At 39.8% G+C, this 24,173-nt stretch overlaps 1 protein-coding gene across 5 annotated transcripts in view; it reads right to left on the reverse strand.

Moving 5' to 3' along the window:
• The window catches only part of LOC149148917 (mediator of RNA polymerase II transcription subunit 22a-like), a 175,179-nt gene that overhangs the window by 95,758 nt on the left and 55,248 nt on the right, over nt 1-24,173 (reverse strand). The gene's annotated exons all lie outside the window — the stretch shown is intronic.

Below are 24,173 nucleotides of genomic sequence, written 5' to 3' on the forward strand. Positions count from 1 at the left end.
CAATGTTTCTTGACCGCTCCAAGAACATTGAGATTAGGTACCACCATATCGGAGATTGTGTTCAGAGGGATAAAGTTAGATTTCAGTACATACCTATAAAGGAGCAGATAGAAGATATCTTGAACAAGGCATTGGCAAGAGGCAATTTCATCTACTTCAGAAATAAATTAGGTGTTGCACAGAACACCTTCATCTCTAAGAGGGAGTGTTTATTGAAGTTAGAGATGGAAGGGTTCTGCTAAATTTAGAAGTGCACTATATTTGGTAGAAGAACCTACATGTGAAGCTAAGGCGCAATCTTACTTTCTCTTAGTGTTGACTTCAAAAAAATCTCTAATTTTCCTATACTCAAAAATAGTAAATCGAACTGAGCATGCATGGAGATTATCTTAGTTCGACTTCATTTCAAAGAGGCAATTTGACTCGAGTTCAAAAGGCCAGTTCACTTGAGTTCTAAATGTTAGTTAGACTTGAGTTCAGTGAGGCAGTTTGACTTGCATTCAATGAGCTAGTTTGCTCGAGTTGAACAGCAATTTGATCCTATAAAGAGAAGAGTGGAGACTTGGTGAATCATATCATTATGCACTAGCGACGATTTGTGTTTTGAGCTTACGATAATAGTTCCAGATCAACACGTGAGGTCAGGGAGAGCGCATCACTTAAGGAGGTTGAGATAGCTTATGCAAGGAGGCAGTTCAGCCTATACATTTGGTACAACTGTGCAAGAGAGAGGTCGAATCGGTCTAGGGTTTCCAAGATAGTGTCGAGGAACAAAAATTTGGAAAAGAATTTTTGCAGTGCTTTGTAATTATTTACTGGGATTTTTCTAAGCATGTCAATAAAAACACACAAACTAGCAAGTTTTCCCTAGTTGGGGTTTCCTAGGTATTACTATTGGTTTTTTAATTGCTTGTATTTTCATGAATTTATTTTCTGTTGCAATTTCATTGGAATACTCAGTATATTTGATCAGTGAATTTCGCAATTCAGTTTTTAGTTCTTGCATCTCAGAATACTATTCACATCCTCATCACACTTCATATCTAGATTCATTGCAGTCTCCAATTGTGCCAAAATATCAATCCTATAAGTTGTAGATGCATCATTGTATCTAACAACATAAGATGTTATCATAGCATCTCAAATCACCAAATAACACTAACCACATGTGAATCTAGAGGAACATAACTCTAAACCAATGTAGCAAACATCAGCATAAGGATAACATCTGCTAGGGTTTGAAAAATGAAAAATTCGTAAAGATTTGGGAAAAGATCGGTAAAAATTAGCAAACATCGACAAAATTAAAAAAATACAAAAGCATTCCTTTTTTTTCATTTTTTAGCATCCATCAAATAAATGCATTGCAACAAAAAAATGAAAAGAAAACTAATATATAAGATTATAAGATGTCTATTGCTACATCACACATAAATAGTGAATCATGTCATGAATCCTCAGTCTTGACTCAGCGTCAAAATATCAACAACAAAATATAATCAATATATCTCATCATCATGAGTGATCTCTGATCAAATTAGACATGTAAACAACTAATAATTTCCTCTGCTCCTTTTGCAGGAAAAAATAATGGCTTTTCTCTAGAGGAAGAACGACCTAGGGCTGGCATTGGATTCTCATGTCCTCTAGAAGAAGTAGGGCATAGACTATGTCCTCTCCTCCTATTACTCCTCCTCCTCCTCCTCCTCCTCTACCCCTCTCTCCCCTACAATTGTTACCTCCTCCACTGCCTCCTCCTATAACCAATCAGGGGTCGAGACATAACAGACCTCTTAGCCTCAACCCTCCATGCAGTAGTGGTGTCAATCCCATCCAATGAGATAGCCTCCATGTCAAGCGTTTTAAGAAGTTCCCTCACCTACAATCAAAGATTGTAGTGGACATGGACCGTGTCATTAAGGCGTTGGGACTCCAAGTTGTATGAGGGTCATAAATTATATATTAATAATTATAAAATAATAAACAAATAATTTATAATTAACTCAAAATTTTAATTTTAATTTTTTTTAAAACTGTTGCGCTTCTTAGCGTGTACTTTTTTCAAATACACTCCAATTGCGCTCACATTCGAAGGAGCTACATGTTTGGTTAAGAACTCAAATGGCAAGCTTTTAGAGATTGGGTACTCTACCACCATAGCTTGTCCACCACACATCTACAAAAAATAAGAGAAACATAAGAAAAAACATTGAAAGTTGAAGCAAGGTATGAAGAGACAATGAGATTTGAAACAAATTAAAGCTTACCTGGTATTTTGGTCTTCCTATCATGGATAGCCATGTCAAGGCTAAATGTGCCACTTGTCATCCTGTATATCTCCATGTTTTAGAAATTTTCGCACGTTCTTCCGACGATGGCACCCTCTTACGAACAACTAAAGAAGCCATCCATCACCTCAACATCAAATCTAAAACCAAAGTAAGAAAATGCGGGGTTGAGGTAGATCCCGGCAACATGAATGGGACAATGGAGTGTATTGTTCCATGCTCATTAATCACTCTCCATGTCAACTATTGTTTCTCAAACCCTCATCCACCTTATCCTCATAATATTTATGAATGGCTTCTTTGGCCCTATCCATGGCCTCTTACAAGTAGCCCATTGCAGGCTTGTCTCCATCAACTAATCAAAGAACCTTTACTAAAGGTTCAATAATAGCACACCCTCTACTCTTACCCAAAAGCTCTCTTGATATGAAAGTAACCTGCATATGGCCTCTCCCTCTAGTTTGCGACTAAAGAATAAAGCACACAACTCCTCTCAAAGAAACATTCTCTTCAGATCCCACATAGAATTCAAGAGATATGAAGCTAGTGGCAAACAATGTGATGCCACACACAAACTCCTTGTTGTCGGTGAATATTCTCATCAAATGAAGCACTGATATGTGATTATATATAAATTTTGTTATGCTCTTGGATGATTCAACAATATCCCTAGCATAAAGAATTTTCCCTATATCCTCTAACATAAAATTAATACAGTGTGCAACACAAAGTGTCCAAAACAAGTTAGAAAATCTCTCCATAGGCAACCTGCCAACAACAACATAATTTGCAGCATTGTCCATTATGACTTGGACAACATTTCGTGGGCCTACCTCCCGAATGGACACGTCAAACAAATCACATAATAATCATGCATCTTTGATGTGTAGATGCATCAACATATTTTATAAACATTGTCCCCTTGAGACAATTAACCAAGAAGTTAATAAGGGTTCTACCCTTTCGATCAGTCCAACCATCCAACATCACAATGCATCCAATGTGTTCCCATGATGCCCTAAATTGCTCCAATCTAGTAGTGCAATCGACCTTTTCATGTTAAAGAATAGGCCCTCTCAAGTCATCATAGGAAGGGACTTTGCACCCGGGCCCAACAATAGCAATAACATCAAATATAACATAGTGCAATGAATTGTTCTTGGCAATGCTGAAAGAAATTTCACTCCATAGAAGGTTGTCCACCTTGTCAACTTCTTCCTTTTCCTTTCTTTTAAGTGTTGACCCAATAGAAGGTTGTGCACCATATATGGTTCTAGGAACAAAACTGATGAGGTAGATGTGGGGTTGGCCATTGTGGAAGGTGATGTTGAAGAATCACTCTTGCTTGCCCATTCCTCCCCTTGCAATTTGGTGTTTCACAATTGCTTTGTTACTTTTGGCAAAATCTTTATCTTCTAGTGATTTGATGGCAATACGAATGATTTATGGAGATGCATCTGGGCAAAGTTTTATGTCATGTCTCAAAATTTGTGCAAGGTGGTATTTCAATCAAGATATCTCCCCTATCATATGTTTCCCACACAACATGCAACTCAAATTTTTGTCTATTGAACCCCCCCTTAGGTTCACCATATTCCTACATGGGGTCCAAAATTCTTGATGTTTTTATTCTTTAACGTAAGATTGAACCTAGGGCACAAGAAAAAAAAATTAAAAATAAAAATTTGCATTTTCACAATCAAGAAACCCTGCCTGCAATTTTGCTTCTAGAGGTATGATAAGGACCTCTATAATCATCCCTATCATAGGCTCTACAATCTCTTGCTTTATGTCCAAAGTTTGTGCATAAAAAAATTGACCAAGAAATAGACTTGGCTAAGAAGGATTGTCTTCATGAAACAGCGCTTCTAAGTTGTTTTACTTTGGAGAAGATTCAATTCTTTGTTGATCCTTGTCTCTTATTTCACTGCTACTTGTATAGCTTCTAGGTGTAGTAGCTCTTCCAAACTCATCCTGATTTCTTCCCTTACTTCCACTATGGTTGGGGCTTTGAAGAATATTAGCATGACTTTCAAGCCTTCTTAATCTTGTTTTCTGGTGACCTGAGGCTTGCATCTTTGTATGAAATCTCACCCATATAACCAAGATTGTTTTGTTGTATGGTGATCTTTGACTGCTGAGAATATCATCCAACATTTGAGAACTTTTCAAGTTCTTGTTGAGCTTGTCTACTTCATTCCTTAATGACACAATTTCTGCTTCAAGCTTCTCACAATTTTCTTATTTTTCCTTCAGTTGGCTTTTCATCACTTCTTCTATTATCTTAGCTTCTAGCTGAAATTTCAAGGAGATAACTTCTCCAAAAAATTCTCTTGCTCTTTTAGTTTTTGATCAACTTCTGCATTTAACTTCTCATAATCGTCAACCTTTTCTTTCAATTGATTTGACATTTCTTCTCTCTTTTCTGCTTCCTTTGCTTGACATCTCAGGAGGACAACTTTTGTTTCAACAATGTTATGACTCTTCTCTTCAAAGATTTACAAGCGTTATTTAAGCCTTATATTTTCCTTTCAGAGCCTAACTATTTATTCTTGAGCAGCCACAAATTCTACTTCAAAATCAATGGTGTAAACTTCTTCTATATCTGATTGATTCTTCTTATTGTCTTCATCTTCTTTAAAAGATTCTATCTTCATGGCTATGGAGGAGACTTCTTTCAAGGGTTTGGAGTCACGACTTCTCGAATTTTCCATCTTTGTTTCCGAGGTCTACCTTCCATATCTGATTGATTCTTCTTATTGTCTTCATCTTCTTTAAAAGATTCTATCTTCATGGCTATGGAGGAGACTTCTTTCAAGGGTTTGGAGTCACGACTTCTCGAATTTTCCATCTTTGTTTCCGAGGTCTACCCTCCAGTTGTTTGTTAAAATTGGCAACTAGGGCCAAATTCCACTTTGTACAGCTCATTTGATGGAGATGATGATTGCATTGAATTCCTCTTTTCGAGAGGACCAAAATCGACCTAAAGATCATCAAATTTGGACAAGGGAAAGTGTATTTTTGAATTATAAGCCCACATGTGCATATTTGATCAAGTCAGCCCTAAAGAAAATTGGACACCCTTGGAAGGCTATAAATACAAGTGACCTCAACCTCATTTGGACATCATCATGAGACATTCTTCTATTCTCTTTCTTGTTTTTGGCTTGCACAAGTCTAAGGCAGATCCGCAGAGGAATGGGTTCGCACAAAGGTGAAATTGCAGGGTCTGAAGCTCGCATCTTTGTTTTAGGGTTTTGGGCCTCAGACGTAGACATGTCACAGAGGGATCTCAGTTGTTGTCGCTTGTTGGCTGGCTCATTCGTACAACTGAAGCCTTTCATTTGCACGCACAACACATCCTCCATGTGACTGGAAACTAGGGTTTGGTTTTTCAGTTGTCCGAAGTTTTCGCTCGTTGACCGCGGTGTTTGGAAATTGACCGCGAACAATGACTGTTCAGTACAGGCTTTTGAATCGGGGTTTTTGAATATAAGCATGGTTGTGTTCATCTCATGGATATTGTTTAGTTAATTTTTGCTGCATAATTGTATGGATGAAGATATCGATCATTGTACTCTCCTTTGCTGAATCATTCAATGAAAATCGAATAAGAAGAGAAATTTGGAAGGGTTTTCCCCATAGTAGGTTTTGCCCTGGTCTCCGACCAATCCTGGTGTCTCTATGTGTGAATGCTTTTCTTCTATTGTTCCTTTATGTTTCGCTACATTGATGACGATGATATTGTTCTTTCTACATAATTGCATATGTTGTTGAATATGATGTAAATCATAATAATGTTATGATGTTGTGGGGTGAATTTAATGTGTAAATGAAGAAATGCAATTATCAAAGCAAAGAACAACATAGTCCTAAAAAAAATTAACATGGTTTCAAAGCTAGGCTGAAGAAAATTCATTAAAGATCACCCCTGTGAAGACATCTTTGATGGAAGGAGACCTAAAAGAATTCTAGGGTTTGAAGGAAATCCCAGGCAATTTTTGTATTAGGGTTTGATACATATTATGAGGTTAAGGTTTGAGAGAAACCCTGGATTATGGCGAAGGTTTGAGATATGAAATCTAGAAATCCTAGCACGGTCAATGTGAAGATGCTCCAACACTTGCGACAGATTTGATGAAGCTCTAGATGGGATAGTCTCTATTTGGCCTCGTTGCTAATAAAGTTGGTGGAAATATTTTAGGATAATGGACAGTGATGACTCTTAAAGGTTGGTTCAAGAAGAAGATGATTACCTCTCATGGAAGATAAGTATTTTTTGATTTATGGTGCTCCTTTATGTCTTTACTTTTGTTTAGACTTATTGATATGAATATTGTTTTGATTATTACTTATACTTCCTGCATGAATATGTGAGTATTTAGATACCTTTAACTTCTTGATGAGATGTGATAAGTGGATCTGTTAAAATTGGCAACTAGGGCCAAACTCCATGTGGGTCATCTTATTTATGGAAGCTGATATTTTTCTTGGATCCCTCTCATCGAGAGGTGTAGGATTGATCTAAAGATCATCCGATTCCGATAAGTATTCATGGAGTTATGAATTTAATTGTGTTATAAGACAATTCGTCAAGGTTGGCCAGCAACCAAACTGCCCCCACTTGTGCTCAACGTTTTAGTATAAATAGAGGTGGCCTTCAAGTCATTTTGACACACTCACGCTCTTGTGATCTCTCTCTTCCTTCTGTTTTGGGTTTTGATGAAGGAGAGATATAAAGGGAGTGCCCTAGGCTAAACGTTGCCCTAATGAAGAAGCCCTAACGTAGTCAATGAAGAAGCCTTAACGCAGTCATGGAGGAGACTTCTATAGCGCAGCAAGGAGAAGTTCTAACTGCCCTAAACACAGGTCTAGAAGAGACCCTAAGCAGCTGTCCTTAAAAGCCCTAAACGTTGTCCTAGGAAAAGACATCTAACCGCAGAGAAAGGAGGGTCATGTTGTGCCCTAGCCGCAGAGAATAGAAGGACTAATGCAGCACTATAGACGCAGATGAATGATGTATAAAGGAGGCCTCAACGTGCCCTAGCTGCAGCCAAGGATGAGGCCTAATTATACGTGGAAGACAGGCCCTAAACGTTGATGTATGAGGCTAAATCCAGAGTTTAGTTTGTGCCCTAGTCACTATCCAGGTGTGCCCTAACCGCAGGGCTTATGCCGCAACAATAAGGATTGTTTTAGGATCATTTGGAAGAGTGTTGTGTTGTCGCAGTCAAGAGGAGACTTGATATAGCAAGCCGCAACAAACAGAGGAAGGTTGAAGTCGTTGATGAGGGATAGATTGTCCAGAAAATGTAGTAAAGGGTCTCCTCCTCTCTTAGAAGGGCAGTCGCAGTAAAGGAGGGCAATTTTGCGCAAATTGAAGGGTTGTTGGAAGTAACCTAACCAGTCCAAGATTACTGCAGTCAAGGACCCTAGAACTGTGAGCTGAAGGAAGTATTAAGGGCTGCCATATGCCTAGAACGGCAGTGTTTTGGGCATGATTGTTAGGTACAGTTGTTACAGCAGTAAAACTAGGCCAGCTAGGCAATGGTACATACATATTTAGAGCAGCGTAAGTATGTTGGGACAACAGCAATGTTGGGTTGTTGGGATAAAAAGCCGTGATGGGACAACAGTACTAGCAGCAACGATATTCTGCCACAATATCCAATGGGACAGCAAAATGATGAGGCAGTGGCACAATGGGACAGCAATGACATTGTGTAGCAGTGGCATAATGGGACAACAAGCATGGACAGCATGGTGCAACATGGCAAGCATGGATAGCATGGCAAGCATGGTGCAACATGGCAAGCATGGACCACATAGATAGTTGTGGTAAGCACATGAGACATGTTGTATGACAACATGGTTCAACAATGGCACATGGGACAGCGGTGTAGCATAGGGTGCAGCATGGTGAGGTGCAACATGATGACAAGATGCAGCGCGATGATAGGTGGAGTCACCTTGGAGAATCAGTTGAAGCAGCATGTCTTCAACTGATCCAAAATGGATTTTGGATAGACTCCTAAGTCTAAGTATTCCTCACAGGAGGAAAATGAAAGTCCAAGGAAATTACTAGAAATAGCCCCATGGCAGAGATCTTTTCATTATGAATCTACTGCAACTTGAATGGGCAAAAATGGACTTAGGATGCAGAAGTTATCGCAGAAAGAAGATGCCCTTTGTTCTTTGGAAAAAAAGGCAAAATCCCCTAAAAATGGCAAAAAAACCCTTATAAAGGGAAATCGCATTAGAGAAGAGTCCAAGAGGCAGACTTAAGCGGAAAGGGGAGAAACCCCCGATTGCCGATCTCCAATATATCAGGTCGAAGATAGGCCTGTGTTAATGGCGGGACCCTGGGCAATGTGATTGTGATCGCTAATATTGGCGGATCGGCGTTGGCGATGCCACGAGGCAAAGGACGGACCCCCGGGCCTACGCGACTTGCAATTGCGATACATCGCATCGCAGCGATGAAAAAGGGGCGATATACATATGATTAGCGATTAGCGAAAGTCGGACCCGATGGGTTTTATAACCCCGGTCTGATAGATTTTGAGTTCCACCATAAAGGGACTTTCTTGTGTATAAGCGTGTTTCGGTGTAAAAACCGAAATACAAGGGAAAGATGCCCGAAGCGATAAAGCGGACCCGAAAAGGAATTATAAACGTGGTGCCATGTTATTTGAGTTTCGATAAAGCGGGATTTCGGGCAGGCCTCAAGCGGTAAATGGTATTGGGCCGGCTCCGCCCGATCCCATACAATGAATGACGCGTGGCTAGCAGAGGAGAGAGGAAAACCGCCTTTTCGGGCGAGTAACCTACGTATTCCTAAGCCACCTGAAATCACATATTGACTGTTGGATCGGAGATCTCGTAGATCGACGGTGGAACTTGTGAAAGCAACCCAAGGCGGACCCGATGCGATATTAGGGCGGATGCGATAATATTTCAGGTCCGATAGAAAGAGTTCTGTCAGGTTTTTCACGTATTTCCTGTGTATTTGGGATTTTGCCCAATACGTTAATGCAATGCGATATAACGCCTAATGGCGGACCCGATAGGGATTTTAAGGGCGATTGAATGGGATTTCACGTCCGAAATACACGCCCAATAGTGTATTTTCCAAAAAATACCTGTGTAATGGATTTTTTTCTAATTTCGGGTTTTGGCTTGAGAGAAGGCCCCGAAACCTCTGTGTAACCACTCCAGATCCTCATGCCACGATGCAAGCAGGCATTTTTACAGGCAATGATGCACTTTGAAGCCACGGAGCCGTAGAGCCAAATGGCCAATCGAACTGACAAGGAGCAGGGAAGCCGCAGAGGCACAGAGAGATGATGATATGCAGAGAAACGGCTGGGGTAGCCGAAGAGCCGGAAAAGTAACTCAAAGGAGACAGAGAGCTCAATTAAGAGCAAGGCAGAAGCAAGAGAGCATAGAGAGCAAAAAGCTAATGTACAGAGCAGCTGAGGGAGTCTTTGGGGTCACTTGGAGGTCAAGTGAAAAGCCAAAGAGCTGAAAGTTGCAGACAGCCAGAGCTAGAGCCAAAGAAGCCAGAGTCGAAGAGACAGAGCCAGAGCCAGAGCCAAAGAGCCAAAGCCAGAGCCAAGAGCCAGAGCCAAAGCCAAAGCCGAGAGCCAGAGCCAGAGCCAGAAAGTCGAGAGCTTCAAGAGCCAGGGATAAGATGGTGTCTAAACCCATTGTGTTCTATGTAAACCAATGGAGTTGAGCCAGGAGCTTGTAAAAGGACTTATACCATAATCCCAGAGAGCCTAGTCGAGTTGACTAGAGCTCACGGAGACATAGCCCAAGAGTTTTGGGTGAACTCCTAATTAAATTGTTGTCTTATGTGTTTGTTTTATGGCTGCATTGTTTACTGTTATATGTATGTTATATCAGCATAAACAACAGAATTTTAAAGCACATAAACAGTCAAAAATAAACACAAGCATACACCTATTTTCAAGCATTATTAATTCCGCATTTGGTTAATCATAAAGACTTGGGAATAATTTAAGCTTTGGAAGTGGGAGAGGTTCTTGTAAGTTCACAAGAAGCCTTTAGAAGCCCCATTTTCAAATCATCAATTGATCTCATGTATCATCTTCCTAGAGATGATCTATGCTCTTATCTAGATAAGTCAAAGTGTTGACTTTTGTTGTAAATGTACTCTCTCTCTCTCTCTCTCTCTCTCTCTCTCTCTCTCTATTGAACTATTGAAGAGCATATAAGAAGAATTGATCAAGGGTTTCCCCACATTGGGGTTTGTCCCTAGCTAACGCCACATCTTGTGTCCTCTTGTCTTGGCTTGTCTTCTGCGATTTATGTTTATGTTCTATCTGCAGTTTACTTTAATGCTGATGTGATTGCTAATCTGGAAAAGATATTGAGCTAACTATGAAAATTTAAATAAATTGCTCTAAGCATAGAACATACATAAAATTAACATGGTATCAGAGCTGAGGTGAAGACAAAGCCCAAGCAAGAGTGAAAGAGCAATCACCGAAGATAGTTGGGAAAGGACAAAAGGATCAATGGATTCCTCATCCCTCTTCAAATTCACCAAAGGTGAAGTCGAAGCAGAGTATATTATCAGAATGGCGCAGTGGAAGCTTCTGATGGCCTATCTACAAATCACTTCAATGGGAAGTCTGAATCTCAAGGTGAAAGGAAAGGCAAATGCCTTGCTTACAATAAGTTCGGCCATTATGCGAAGGAGTGTTTGAATGACAGGGACACATCTCTTGATGAAGATAACAATCATTCCAGAGACACCTTCAACGATTGGAGGAATGACAGGTAATGCAGGTCATCAAGGAAACAGTCGACTCTTGAAGGAAAGCAAGGAACCCCAAGTATGAAGAATCAAATGTTGTTTCTTATAAGATAAAGAAGCGTTATATTTTATTTGCCCTCTCCTTCAAATTCTGTGGGAATCTGGCTTATTGATTATAGTGCTTCAAGGCACTTCATCGGATAGAAGGGTGCTCTCTCGAATTTGGTAAGAGATGGAAACAATCGTGGGATTATACTTGGAGCCGATGCCACCTATCCTGGAAAGGTTGTAGGGAATGTTACCCCTAAATTGAATGAGGGTTAACTCGATTCATTTACGAGAATCTCTTTATGTACCTGATCGCAAGAAGAACCTGGTGCCCATTTCAGCAATGGAAGTCAAAGGTTTCAGGGTGGCATTCATCGATGGAAAGGTACATGTTTGAAAATAGAATTTTCTAAGATGTTTTTACTCATGGGTTCAGGGTTGGAAATTTGTATCAAGTTGCAGGATGGTCCATTGGGGACCATGTCAGTTGTCACATCTCATCTATAGCACTGGAGGTCTACTTATTATGGGGCCCTACCCAATGTGAGTCAGATGGTGACAGGGATGCCTGAATTCAAGAAGAGCATGAAGGTACATGTCCGAGATGTACCAAAGGAAAATCTTACAAGGGGACCATTCCCCTCATGTAATAGGTCCACAGGTTTGGAACAACCCAAGGGGTTTGAGATTCATGATCGAGAATCTCATGTGTGCAGGTGGAAGAAATCCCTCTATGGCTTGAAGCAAAACACCCCAGGCATAGTATGAGAGGATTGATAGCTATCTGATGAAGCTAAGATTCACTAAGAGTGAAGCCGATCCAAACCATTGCTTGAAGGTTGTGGATGATGGACCTATCATACCGGCACCTTTTGAGGACAACCTATTTCTGACAGGTGCAGACCCTCTCATTTGTAGAAGTAAGAGGGAGTTGGATATTGGATGTGGAACGGTAAACTGCAAGCCCGTGACTACCTCAAGGATCTTAACTTTCAGAGGTTATATGGTAGTGATGCCAGACCAGATTTGGGAAATACCTCTGATTTTCATAAACTCATTCATGTTGATGTTCTTGGTGAACTTTCATCCAAACATATGATTTGTAGTTAGTATGATGAGCTCATATATGGTTGAGCCTCATTGCATTGGTGCCAAGAATCTTCTGAGATGTCTTCGGGGCACAATCTCTCATGGATTGACATACATTGCCAGAAATATTGAAGCTGCATGATTGTTCAAATGCTGACTAGGCAGGCAGTGTGGAGGATCTCATGAGCACTTTTGAGTGTTGATTCTCTTTGGGTTCTGCTCAATATATTGGATGAGCAGGATGCAGAAGACGGTTGCTTTGAGCACCGCTGACACTGAATACATAGCTACGAGTATGACCTCGTGTGAAGTTGCCTGGTTGCGGGAGCTCTTCAGTGAGCTGTTTTTACACATGATGGATACCACCGTGATCTTCTGTGTCAACCAGGGGGGGATTCGATTGTTGAGTAATCATGTATTCTATAATTGCTCCAGCATATAGACATCAAATACTACCTTATCTAGGATATGGTACGTCAATGAGCAAGGAGGCTCCATCGTATTGAGACTGATGTACAGGTCGCAAACACTCTGTCTACACCCTGGGGAAAGGTCAAATTTGTGACTTTCCCGAACGACTTGGAGACATTAAGAGACCTTCTTATAAGGGTCCTACATGTTGCATGCATTGGGCTCTAGGAGCTCTGAGGGGCTTGGGGTACTTACTGGAGCAACATGCGACCATAGGGCAACTCACCCTCACCCTCCACTAATGGTGTGTTGTGTACAGGGTGAATGGCTCAGCCTTCCCCTATGATACCCCGAGGCGACTTAGGGACAGGATGAATGGTTCTCTTATCGACGCATCCTGCCCATGCAGTCTGGGACTCATGGGAAGTACCTCTCATCTGGCCAATGAGCAGGGAAATGGGGTTAGGGACCATAGTAGTACTATCGATGGACGCATCGTTGTATCTACCGTACCCCCTATGCTAGGATGACCTCCATTGATCTAGGATCAGTGTGAGTGGTTTGAGATACTCTCTCGTAATATTGATCCGGGATCAATGAAACTAACTTCGGGTCAGTAAGAGTGGTATGACACACTCTCTTCATATGAAACTGGCTTCGGGTCAGTAGAGAATGGTATGAGACATTCTCGATCAATTGTTCTTCTTCATGGTTCAACAGAGCAGTGCAGGGATGGAGTTCTCCCTGATGGCAGAGATAGTACAATCAGACATATGGATCAGCGGATGGAGTTCTCCCTAGTTGAGAGGGAGTGTTAAAATTGGCAACTAGGGCCAAACTCCATGTGGGTCATCTTATTTATGGCAGCTGATATTTTTCTTGGATCCCTCTCATCGAGAGGTGTAGGATTGATCCAAATCATCCAATTCCGACAGGTATTCATGGAGTTATGAATTTAATTGTGTTATAAGACAATTCGTCAAGGTCAGCCAGCAACCAAACTGCCCCCACTTGTGCTCAACGTTTTAGTATAAATAGAGGTGGCCTTCAAGTCATTTTGACACACTCACACTCTTGTGATCTCTCTCTTCATTCTGTTTTGGGTTTTGATGAAGGAGAGATCTAGAGGGAGTGCCCTAGGCTAAACGCTGCCCTAATGAAGAAGCCCTAATGCATTCAATGAAGAAGCCTTAATGCAATCATGGAAGAGACTTCTATAGTGCAGCGAGGAGAAGTTCTAACTGCCCTAAACGCAGGTCTAGAAGAGACCCTAAGCAACTATCCTTAAAAGCCCTAAATGTTGTCCTAGGAAAAGACATTTAACCGCAGAGAAAGGAGGGTCATGTTGTGCCCTCGCTGCAGAGAATAGAAGGACTAACGCACAACTATAGACGCAGATGAATGATGTATAAAGGAGGCCTCAACGTGCCCTAACTGCAGCCAAGGATGAGGCCTAATTATACGTGGAAGACAAGCCCTAAACGCTAATGTATGAGGCGAAATCCACAGTTCAGTTTGTGCCTTAGTCACTGTCCAGGTGTGCCCTAACCGCAGGCCTTATGCCACAGCAATAAGGACTATTTTTGGATCATTTTGAAGAGTGATGGTCTACCGCAGTCAAGAGGAGACTTGATATAGCAAGCCGCAGCAAACAGAGGAAAGCCAAAGTCATTGATGAGGGATAGACTGTCCATAAAATGTAGTATAGGGTCTCCTCCTGTCTTAGAAGGGTAGTGGCAGTAAAGGAGGGCACTTCTGGGCAGATTGAAGGGTTGTTGGAAGTACCCTAACCAGTCCAAGGTTGTTGCAGTCAAGGACCCTAGAACTGTGAGCTGAAGAAAGTGTTAAGGGTTGCCATATGCCCAGAACAACAGTGTTTTTGGCATGACTGTTAGGTACCGCTGTTACAACAATAAAACTAGGACAGCGAGGCAAAGGTACATACATATTTAGAGCAGCGTAAGTATGTTGGGACAGCGACAATGTTGGGTTGTTGGGATAACAAGCCGTGATGGAACAACAGTACTAGTAGCAATGATATTGTGCCACAATGTTCAATGGGACAGCACAATGATGAGGCAGTGGCACAATGGGACAGCAATGACATTGTGCAGCGGTGGCACAATGGGACAACAATGACATTATGCAGCAGTGGCACAATGGGACAGCGATGACATTGTGCATCAGTGGCACAATGGGACAGCAAGCATGGACAGCATGGTGCAACATGGCAAGCATGGCAAGCATGGTGCAGCATAGCAAGAATGGTGTAGCATGGCAAGCATGGACAGCATGGATAGTTGTGGCAAGCACATGAGACATGTTGTATGACAACATGGTTAAACAATGGCACATGGGACAGCAGTACAACAATGCAGCATGATGACGAGATGCAGCACGATGATAGGTGAAGAAGTCACCTTGGAGAATCAGTTGAAGCAGCATGTCTTCAACTGATCTCATGTATCATCTTCCTAGAGATGATCTATGCTCTTATCTAGATAAGTCAAAGTGTTGACTTCTGTTGTAAATGTACTATCTCTCTCTCTCTCTCCCTGTTGAACTATTGAAGAACATATAAGAAGAATTAATAAAGGGTTTCCCCACATTGGGGTGTGTCCCTGGCTAGCGCCACATCTTGTGTCCTCTTGGCTTGGCTTGTCTTCTGCGATTTATGTTTATGTTCTATCTACAGTTTACCTTAACGCTGAAGTGATTGCTAATCTGGAAAAGATATTGAGCTAACTGTGAAAATTGAAATAAATTGCTCTAAGCATAGAACATTCCTAAAATTAACAGGATCCTTCTTGAGGATCATCTGAGATGCAAGAAAAGATGTGAAGAAAAGAGCTATAGTTGTCCATGACAGAGAAGTTGACAAAGTGCTCCTACTACCAATGTCAAATAAGAAGGTGCACAAGTATTTGAATACTAGAAGGTATGTATGGTGTATTGTTTCAATGCTATGTCTCAACTGCAATATTGGATGGCAAGGTAAGCCTTAAGATATGATGAGTATATCACCTTCACAAATGGCTGCATACGAAAGTAAGTTTCATTCATGGTACTTATGATGAGATGGAGCACTTGGTATTGGACAAGTATCTTATATTCTATTAAGTCATGATAAAGCTACTCAAAAACACTTTGCTGACCTGGACCTCCACCAAGTCGAATTTCAAAATTTCTGCAACAAATCTAGCTAGGAAAAATTCTGTAAAATAGGCCTCAAAGATAAGTGCGTATCTTCCAAACCCTGATATCTGTGTAAAAACTGAGCGAGACTTTTATAAATGAGCTCATGCTGAACAAAAACCTCCTTCAGATTTCCAAAATTCCTTTCTATTTGGTCAGAAAATGAGCTTGAAATTGACTACTAAAATAGTGATTTCCAAAATTTCTGTAGCAAATTTCAAAAAAACACCTTTATGCTAGCTATTTGACCTTTCTGACAGTGCTGAAGTCTTCATTGATGTTTATTAGCTAAACACATTCCATCTACACTCCCTTAGCTGAGGTTTAAACTTGATTTTTCCTCCATTAAAAGCTACAGCAATTTCGTAGCAAATATTCACCTTCAATATGGGGAGTTGCTGCGAAACTGTCAACTTTCTGAGATTTTGCCTTTTCATGATTTCTTCCACCTCCATGTCATTTCTAATAGCCTATACAAGCCTGTATACTACTAAAATTATTGGTTAAACATAGAATAGGCAAAAATTTAGGATGTTACCGTTTTCAAGGGGTGGCATCTATTTCAGCAAATACCTTGAGACCTTTCTTTAAAAGCTCAACTTTGATCATTTCAATTTGAGTCTCTAAGGCTTTGACTTGTCCCTGCAATCTTTCCATGTTTGCCTGTAGCCAATTGTTCCTTTTGTACATATGCTTCAACATTTTGTGCAAAGGTAAAGTCCTCCTCCAGTGGTTTCATATCCAGTGGTTCATATCTTGCAATTGAGCCTCCTTTATATTGTTTTTTATGTCCTACCATAGCTTCAACACGTTGAGAGTTGCTTCTCACCTGCAAATTACCCTATAGACAGCTAGACCAACTATTGACACCAACAGACCTATCCTAAGGACAGCAAAACCAACTCACATAAAAGTAAAACCGAGCTTTTGACAGCAAAGGCAGTTCGAATGGCAATAAGGTCGAGTTTATGACAGCAAGAGAAATTTAAAGTGGAAAGAAAACGATATAGGAATGAAGTTATATGGTGTACACATTTTGGGAATGATGGATAAAGACAAATAGCATGTAATCATAACCCACCGTGACTCTGACCATAATCCTTTTCAAAAATTATATCATTACCACAGCAACAGACTTTCATAGAGGGACAAGTGTTTGAATAGATGGATCCGCTACGAAAGTGTCATGAACTTTCGTAGCAAACCCTCGGTTCCATAACTAGAGTTGTTGCGAAAATCTGCTAAACTGTCAAAAAACTAATCATGACCAGATAAGCCCGAGACATATGTAAGTGGATTTTAACCTTTATGATGAAGTCCCACTCAAACTCAAATGAACCAACAAACTGCCTATATGACCAAAAAGACTTTTTGTACATGAATTTTATTCTAAGAAAACTCAAAACCCTAACTAACTTAACCAATTGACTCAAAAACTAACTCCAAGGGTTATCATGGATAACAATGGCTCCAATGGGGATGTTGCGCCCCTGTGGTGCAGCAAAGAACCAGCAGACCAATTGCCTGACCATTGGGTTGATCCCAATTTGAAGACTACATTCAAACCCACTCACCAAACTGAAAAGCAAACTACAAACCAACTGGAAACCAATTACTATTGCTTTAATGTGATATCAAACTGCTATACAAACTGAAACTGACAACTGCAAAATGTAGCCTAAAGCTGAAGGAAATGTTTGCCCAACAAGATTATTTATGTACCAATAACCCTACTCTAACATCTGAAAATCCACCTGCTTAATTCAAGCAATATGAAACCTCTAGTATAACCAGTCAAAGAGTTGATCCAACACTTGGGCTCCTTGATTGTTCTTAAGTGGACCATCTATTGGCAACTCAAAATAAAAACTGAATCCATAACCTGAAATTATAAACGAAAGAAACTCCACCTTCACTGATGACTGGAATAGACTTACCAAACAATCTTGATAATCATGAAAAATCACCTCTTCTTGATGAGTAAAACCATGAGGGTTGAATTCATTCATAACCGTTGGATTCTTTTGTCCTATGTCTTCAATTCCAAGCACATCATCAAATAAAAGGGCAACAATAGATTTGTCTTCCCTTCCATGTAAATCAACAAAAACATCCATACATTTTTTAACATCTTCAAACATGACATCCATATTGTGTGCATCAAAACTAATCTTTTCTTATCAAACAATTCTGATTTGACCTTTGGTAATTTTGCTTGAGGATTGTCATCTTGATTCTGAACACTAACAGCTCCTATACAAACAACTTTATGCATATCATCCATGTCATTTTGATGATCCTCAAATAGAATAGGTAAAACCTGTATATTCAGCTCTTCATGTAACTCGGGTTTACCTAAAAGTGAACTTTCATGCACTTTAACTGGGACAACATCATTATGATTTTCAATGGAAAAAAGTTCTTGTCTAGGTAGACAACTTTCATCACATGTTACCTCACTGTTCAGAATTTTCATGCATGTATTTTCAACAACCTGATCTTGAGGAGTTTCTTCTTGACATAAAATCTCAGAAAAGGAATGGGCTGAAAAACAATTTGAATGATTTGGCTCATACCTTTGACTGCATATAGATTGACAAGGCTGCAAATTCTCATAAATTTCATGTAATATGACTTGACTGTCAAATTGTTGATCCATTTCATCTTCAACTAAAGAAGAGACATCTGCTTGTTGGAAAACTTCTTGATCATCATGACAACTAGCTTGAGAAGAAAATTCATAAAGTGCCTCTAACATCTCCTCATCATCCATACATTCTACATCATCATCAATACTTTCAAGATATTGAATGAAACCCTTACAAAAATTACAACAGTCTTGAAATTGTGGTAAGGAAGGATGAGACTTCCCATAATGTCCAAAGAATATTCTATGGAAATATTTAAGAGAACACAAGCTTCCTAATTGCAACCCTTCATACCATACTCTAGCTTTGTCTTCTAGGGTAGCCATAAACATCTTCATGAGACAATCCTCAGGAAACTCAACCCTCAGTCTACATACATGCATATGAAATCTAACCAAATGCAAAACAGCATCATCTTTCTTTTCATCTTTGAACATGGGAAGATGGGTTAACCAATCAACACGAGGCATAGGATTTGGAAAACCATAGATATGAGATCGATCCATAGGAGCATACCTAGCATTTCTTCTTGCAGTAGAACTCATCTTGGAACTTCTTCAAGCTACTGATCTTCAAGTAGTGGAGTCACCATGAAGCTTTGATCTTCTGGATCTTTTGAGATTGGAGTCGCCAAGGTAATATCACAACCTTTAGAAAACTCTAGTTTCCTGTTACCCTCAAGAATCAGAATGAAGAGACTCAAAGAAAATCTGGGAAATGGAGCTTTTCGGCTCCCAGCAGACGCACCAAAATGTTATCACTAGGTTAGAATAGGTTGGGTTGTGTCAACCTCCAACCAAGCATAACTATTTCAAACCAACTTTTAACTGGAAGTTAGCCCTTCCAATCTGAGAGGGCTCTCTCAAAATACTTATGAAATTCACTGTATAAAACTCAAAAATTTCAGATGGCTAACTCTGGATTTTTATGTGATTTTGCAGGTGAAAGAGAGTGTGATGGCTACCACCATTGGGCATGGAGTCAGTTAAGAAAAAATTCAATTACAAACAACATTGTTTAATGGAAGCTGAGGCATTTTTGGCTTTAAACTGGTGTGAAGTAAACATTTACAGTAAAACACAGCAAATTGAAGGAAGTTGGAGCAATCTGACATGAATTCCAAGTAATCAATATGCTATGAACACTGATAACAACATAAAAGCATGATAAGAAAACATAAAGCCAAAACTGAATCTCAAGTAGAAAAACAAAGTCTGTTGCAAATGTATATTAACTGGATAAAAGATTTACATAAAGTGGCCTTCTCACATCATTGATCAACTCTTCAAAGTGAAAAAGTTACACATATATAGAGTGAGGTCTCCACTACAATAATATGCCACCTGGGCTAGATTCAATGCATAGCTAAGAGACCTAATTTTAATTGAATTACAAAACATGGAGCCTTTATAGGGATATTTATGTTTTAATACAGTTTGAATTCAAATAGGATTCTATCTATTTATGAGCCCATAAATATTTTGTTGTTGAACCTTATCGAATCCAACCAAATGTTGAGTGTGCTGGATTGCTGATGTGCTCTTGCCATGTGGATGTGCTGACCTAGTTGACTTTGCTGACCTGGACCTCCACCAAGTCGAATTTCAAAATTTCTGCAACAAATCTGGCTAGGAAAAATTCTGTAAAATAGGCCTCAAAGATAAGTGCATATCTTCCAAACCCTGATATATGTGTAAAAACTGAGAGAGGCTTTTGTAGATGAGCTCGTGCTGAACAAAAACCTCCTTCAGATTTCCAAAATTCCTTTCCATTTGGTCAGAAAGTGAGCTTGAATTTGACTACTAAAACAGTCATTTCCAGAATTTCCGTAGCAAATTTCAAAAGAACACCTTTCTGCTAGCTATTTGAATTTTCTGACAGTGTTGAAGTCTTCATTGATGTTTATTAGCTAAACACATGCCATTTATACTCCCTTAACTGAGGTTTAAACTTGCTTTTTCCTCCATGAAAAGCTACAGCAATTTTGTAGCAAATATTCACCTTCAATATGGGGAGTTGCTATGAAACTATCAACTTTCTGAGATTTTGCCTTTTCATGATTTCTTCCACCTCCATGTCATTTCTAATAGCATGTACAAGCCTGTATACTACTAAAATTATTGGTTAAACATAGCATAGGAAAAAATTAAGGATGTTACCATTTTCAAGGGGTGGCATCTATTTCAGCGAAAATCTTGAGACCTTTCTTTAAAAGCTCATCTTTGATCATTTCAATTTGAGTCTCTAAGGCTTTGACTTGTCCTTGCAATCTTTTCCTCCCTGCCTGTAGCCAATTGTTCCTTTTGTACATATGCTTCAACATTTTGTGCAAAGGTAGAGTCCTCCTCCAGTAATTTTATATCCATTGGTTCATATCTCACAACTGAGCCTCTTTTATATTGTTTTTTATGTGCTACATAGCTTCAACATGTTGAGACTTGCTTCTCACCTGCAAATTACACTAAAGACAGCTAGACCAGCTATTGACACCAACAAACCTATCCTAAGGACAGCAAGACCAACACAGATAAAAGTAAAACCGAGTTTTTGATAGCAAAAGCAGTTTGAATAGCAATAAGACCGAGTTTATGACAGCAAGAGCAATTTAAAGTGGAATGAAAACAATATAGGAATGAAGTTATATGGTGTACGCATTTTGGGAAAGATGGATAAAGACAAATAGCATGTAATCATAACCCACCGTGACTCTAGCCATAATCCTTTTCAAAAATTATATCGTTACCACAGCAACCGACTTTCCTAGCAGGACAAGTGTTTGAAGAGACGGATTTGCTACGGAAGTGTAAGGAACTTCCATAGCAAACCCTCGGTTTCCATAACTGGAGTTGCTGTGAAAATCTACTAAACTGTCAAAAAACTAATCATGACTAGATAAGCCCGAGACGTATGTAGGTGGATTTTAACCTTTATGATGACGTTTAGCTTAAACTCAAAATGAACCTACAAACTGCCTATATGACCAAAAAGATTTTTTGTACATGAATTTTATTTTAAGAAAACTCAAAACCCTAACTTAACCAATTGACTCAAAAACTAACTCCAAGGGTTATCATGGATAACAATATCCATTCATATTTAGTGGTAGAAATGATTCATGCTATGATCATGAGTATGGCTTGATAAAGTTTGATTGGATAGTGCTTGGTAAATAAAAAGGTGTTGTAACTTGACATTTGGATATGAGCTCTACCGATCACCTAGTCCAAAGAATTTGTTAAAGTGATATTGATGAGTTTGATATTAGTTTTGATCTAGCATCTAAACTTTGATAAGCTGACTTAGTTGATTTGATTGCACAGTATTGATTTGTGTAAGGCTAAACATATTGATTTGGTCAAGTGTTATGTTTGCAGAAAGCATTGTATGAAGCAAGCTCCCTGATCCTGATATGTCCGCATTGACAGTTATCTGGTGAAGCCAAGATAATGTGTCGATCCAAACCTCTAATTCAACGAGCCTCTGATGATCAAAGTAAGAGGGAGACGGCCTCTAAAGTTCGAAATGAAGAATCATGGCATGATGTATTACGTCCTAAAGTTGGGAAAAGAAAATCTATATAGTGAAGCTATTATAGAAAGTGGAAAGGCAAATCCTTGGACACTCCGATCAAATTTCAAGAAGTTATGAAAATATATTGTTGAACCTAACTTGGCTTCCAATAGTTGATTAAAGCATTGATGTTCCATATGAACACTCGTCCATATATTCTAAGTTAATGCATGATTGAGCAAATCTCACTTCAAGATATTTGCATGGGATGATTTATTTTTGGTCTGAGAATTCTTCCTTTGATATGTGACTGCATGGATGTATTGATGTTGATGATATAAGCACATTTGGGTGTTGCCTTAGTATGAGATTTGCCATGATGTTTTGGACAAGAATTCCATAGCTTTAAGCACGACCGAGGTTGAGTACGATGTTGATAGCATGGCTAGCTGTGAGGCAGGATGAAGAAGCTCTTTAGAGAGATGTTTGAACAGGTTTTGGATATGACATGGATACATTGTGATGACAAAGAGTGGGAACCGATTGGAAAAAAATCCCATATATAGTTGGGACTGAGATGCCTTGATATATTGAGATAGTGTTTCTCTATAAGACAAGCTTAGGCTTGTGATTGTTGCATCTGTGAGGATGAATATGGTATCTGTGATTGATATATATATATATATATTGTTCTAATATGATATTTGATTTGATGTCTTGTCTGAACAAGAGACAGTTGTTATTGAGACGTGATGATTACCATATATGAGCACGATGATATGTTGTTGATCTACAGGGAGCAACGTTGGTCAGGGACACTAAGCCAGCTCTTCCCCCTTGTTTGAGCTCTCAGGGTGTGGAATTGAGATGGAGGCTTCTAGGGTTGAGGAATCTCTGGACAATAGGGTATCACCCCTATCTGTTACCCATAGGGTTGGAGATGTTGCTCCCTTATCTTGGTCTTTGTATAGAATACCCCAGTTGGCATCATATCCACAAGTCTGGCTTGTTGGGATTGTCCCCCCCCATCTGGCCAATGGGTTGAGGAGGCTTGGGGCATGTAATCCTTACCTATTGGTAAGTTGGGTAGCTAGCCCAAGCTCGGATTATCATGCAGGTGTTCTACCACATGACTCTTAAGGGTCATTGTTGGGAAGATTGGCACACAATAGGATGGGTTGAGATGTGCTCCCCTATATCACCTATTGCTCGATATGGGGTTGTAGATGTTTAGCTCCTCCATGAGATTCTGGGTTGAGACTAAGCTCCCCGATGTTAAGCTAAGCTCTTTGATGTTGATGTGAGTCATTTCTTTGGCTCCCTGTTGATGTTTCCTGGATGGTAGCATTGGGCTCCCCGCACAAAGAGATTCCGGGTGATAGCAGTAGCTCCCCAATGGATAAAGGGTGGTAGGCTCAGCTCCCCTTCAATGTCAAATTCTTCGTCTTTTAGGTTCGAGAATGTTTAGCATATGAGTAGGGACAATCAAGAGATAAGCAAGAATAAGCAAGAGATTAATCAAGATGAACAGTGACGATAAGTGATGATGAGATATTTGAGATTGGATATGATTTGATGATACAATACTCATGACATGATGCAGGTGGAATTCTCCTTAGTTGAGAGAGGGTGTTAAAATTGGAAACTAGGGTCAAATTCCACTTTAGACAACGCCATTTGATGGAGATGATGATTGCATTGAATTGCTTTTTTCGAGAGGACCAAGATCGACTTAAAGATCATCAAATTTGGACAAGCAAAAGTGTATTTTTTAATTATAAGCCCACATGTACATATTTGATCAGGTAGACCCTAAAGCAAATTGGACACCCTTGGAAAGCTATAAATACAAGTGACCTCAACTTCATTTGGACATCATCATGAGACATTCTTCTATTCTCTTTCTTGTTTTTGGCTCGCACAGATCTGAGGCAGATCCGCGAAGAAATGGGTTCGCACGAAGGTGAAATTACAAGGTCTGAAGCTCGCATTTATGTTTTAGGGTTTTAGGGCTCAGTCGTAGGCATGTCACAGAGGGATCTCGGTTGTCGTCGCTGGCTGGTCGGCTCAGCTGTGTGACTGAAGCCTTTCGGTCTCATGCACAACACATCATCCATGCGACTAGAAACTAGGGTTTGGATTTTCAGTTGTCCGAAGTTTTCGCTCATTTGACCGCAGACAGTGACAGTTCATTACAGG

Source organism: Pinus tabuliformis, chromosome 9 (genome assembly GCF_031772625.1).
Source record: "Pinus tabuliformis cultivar Carrire ecotype Pingquan chromosome 9, CPIR1, whole genome shotgun sequence".
Lineage (NCBI taxonomy): Eukaryota > Viridiplantae > Streptophyta > Pinopsida > Pinales > Pinaceae > Pinus > Pinus tabuliformis.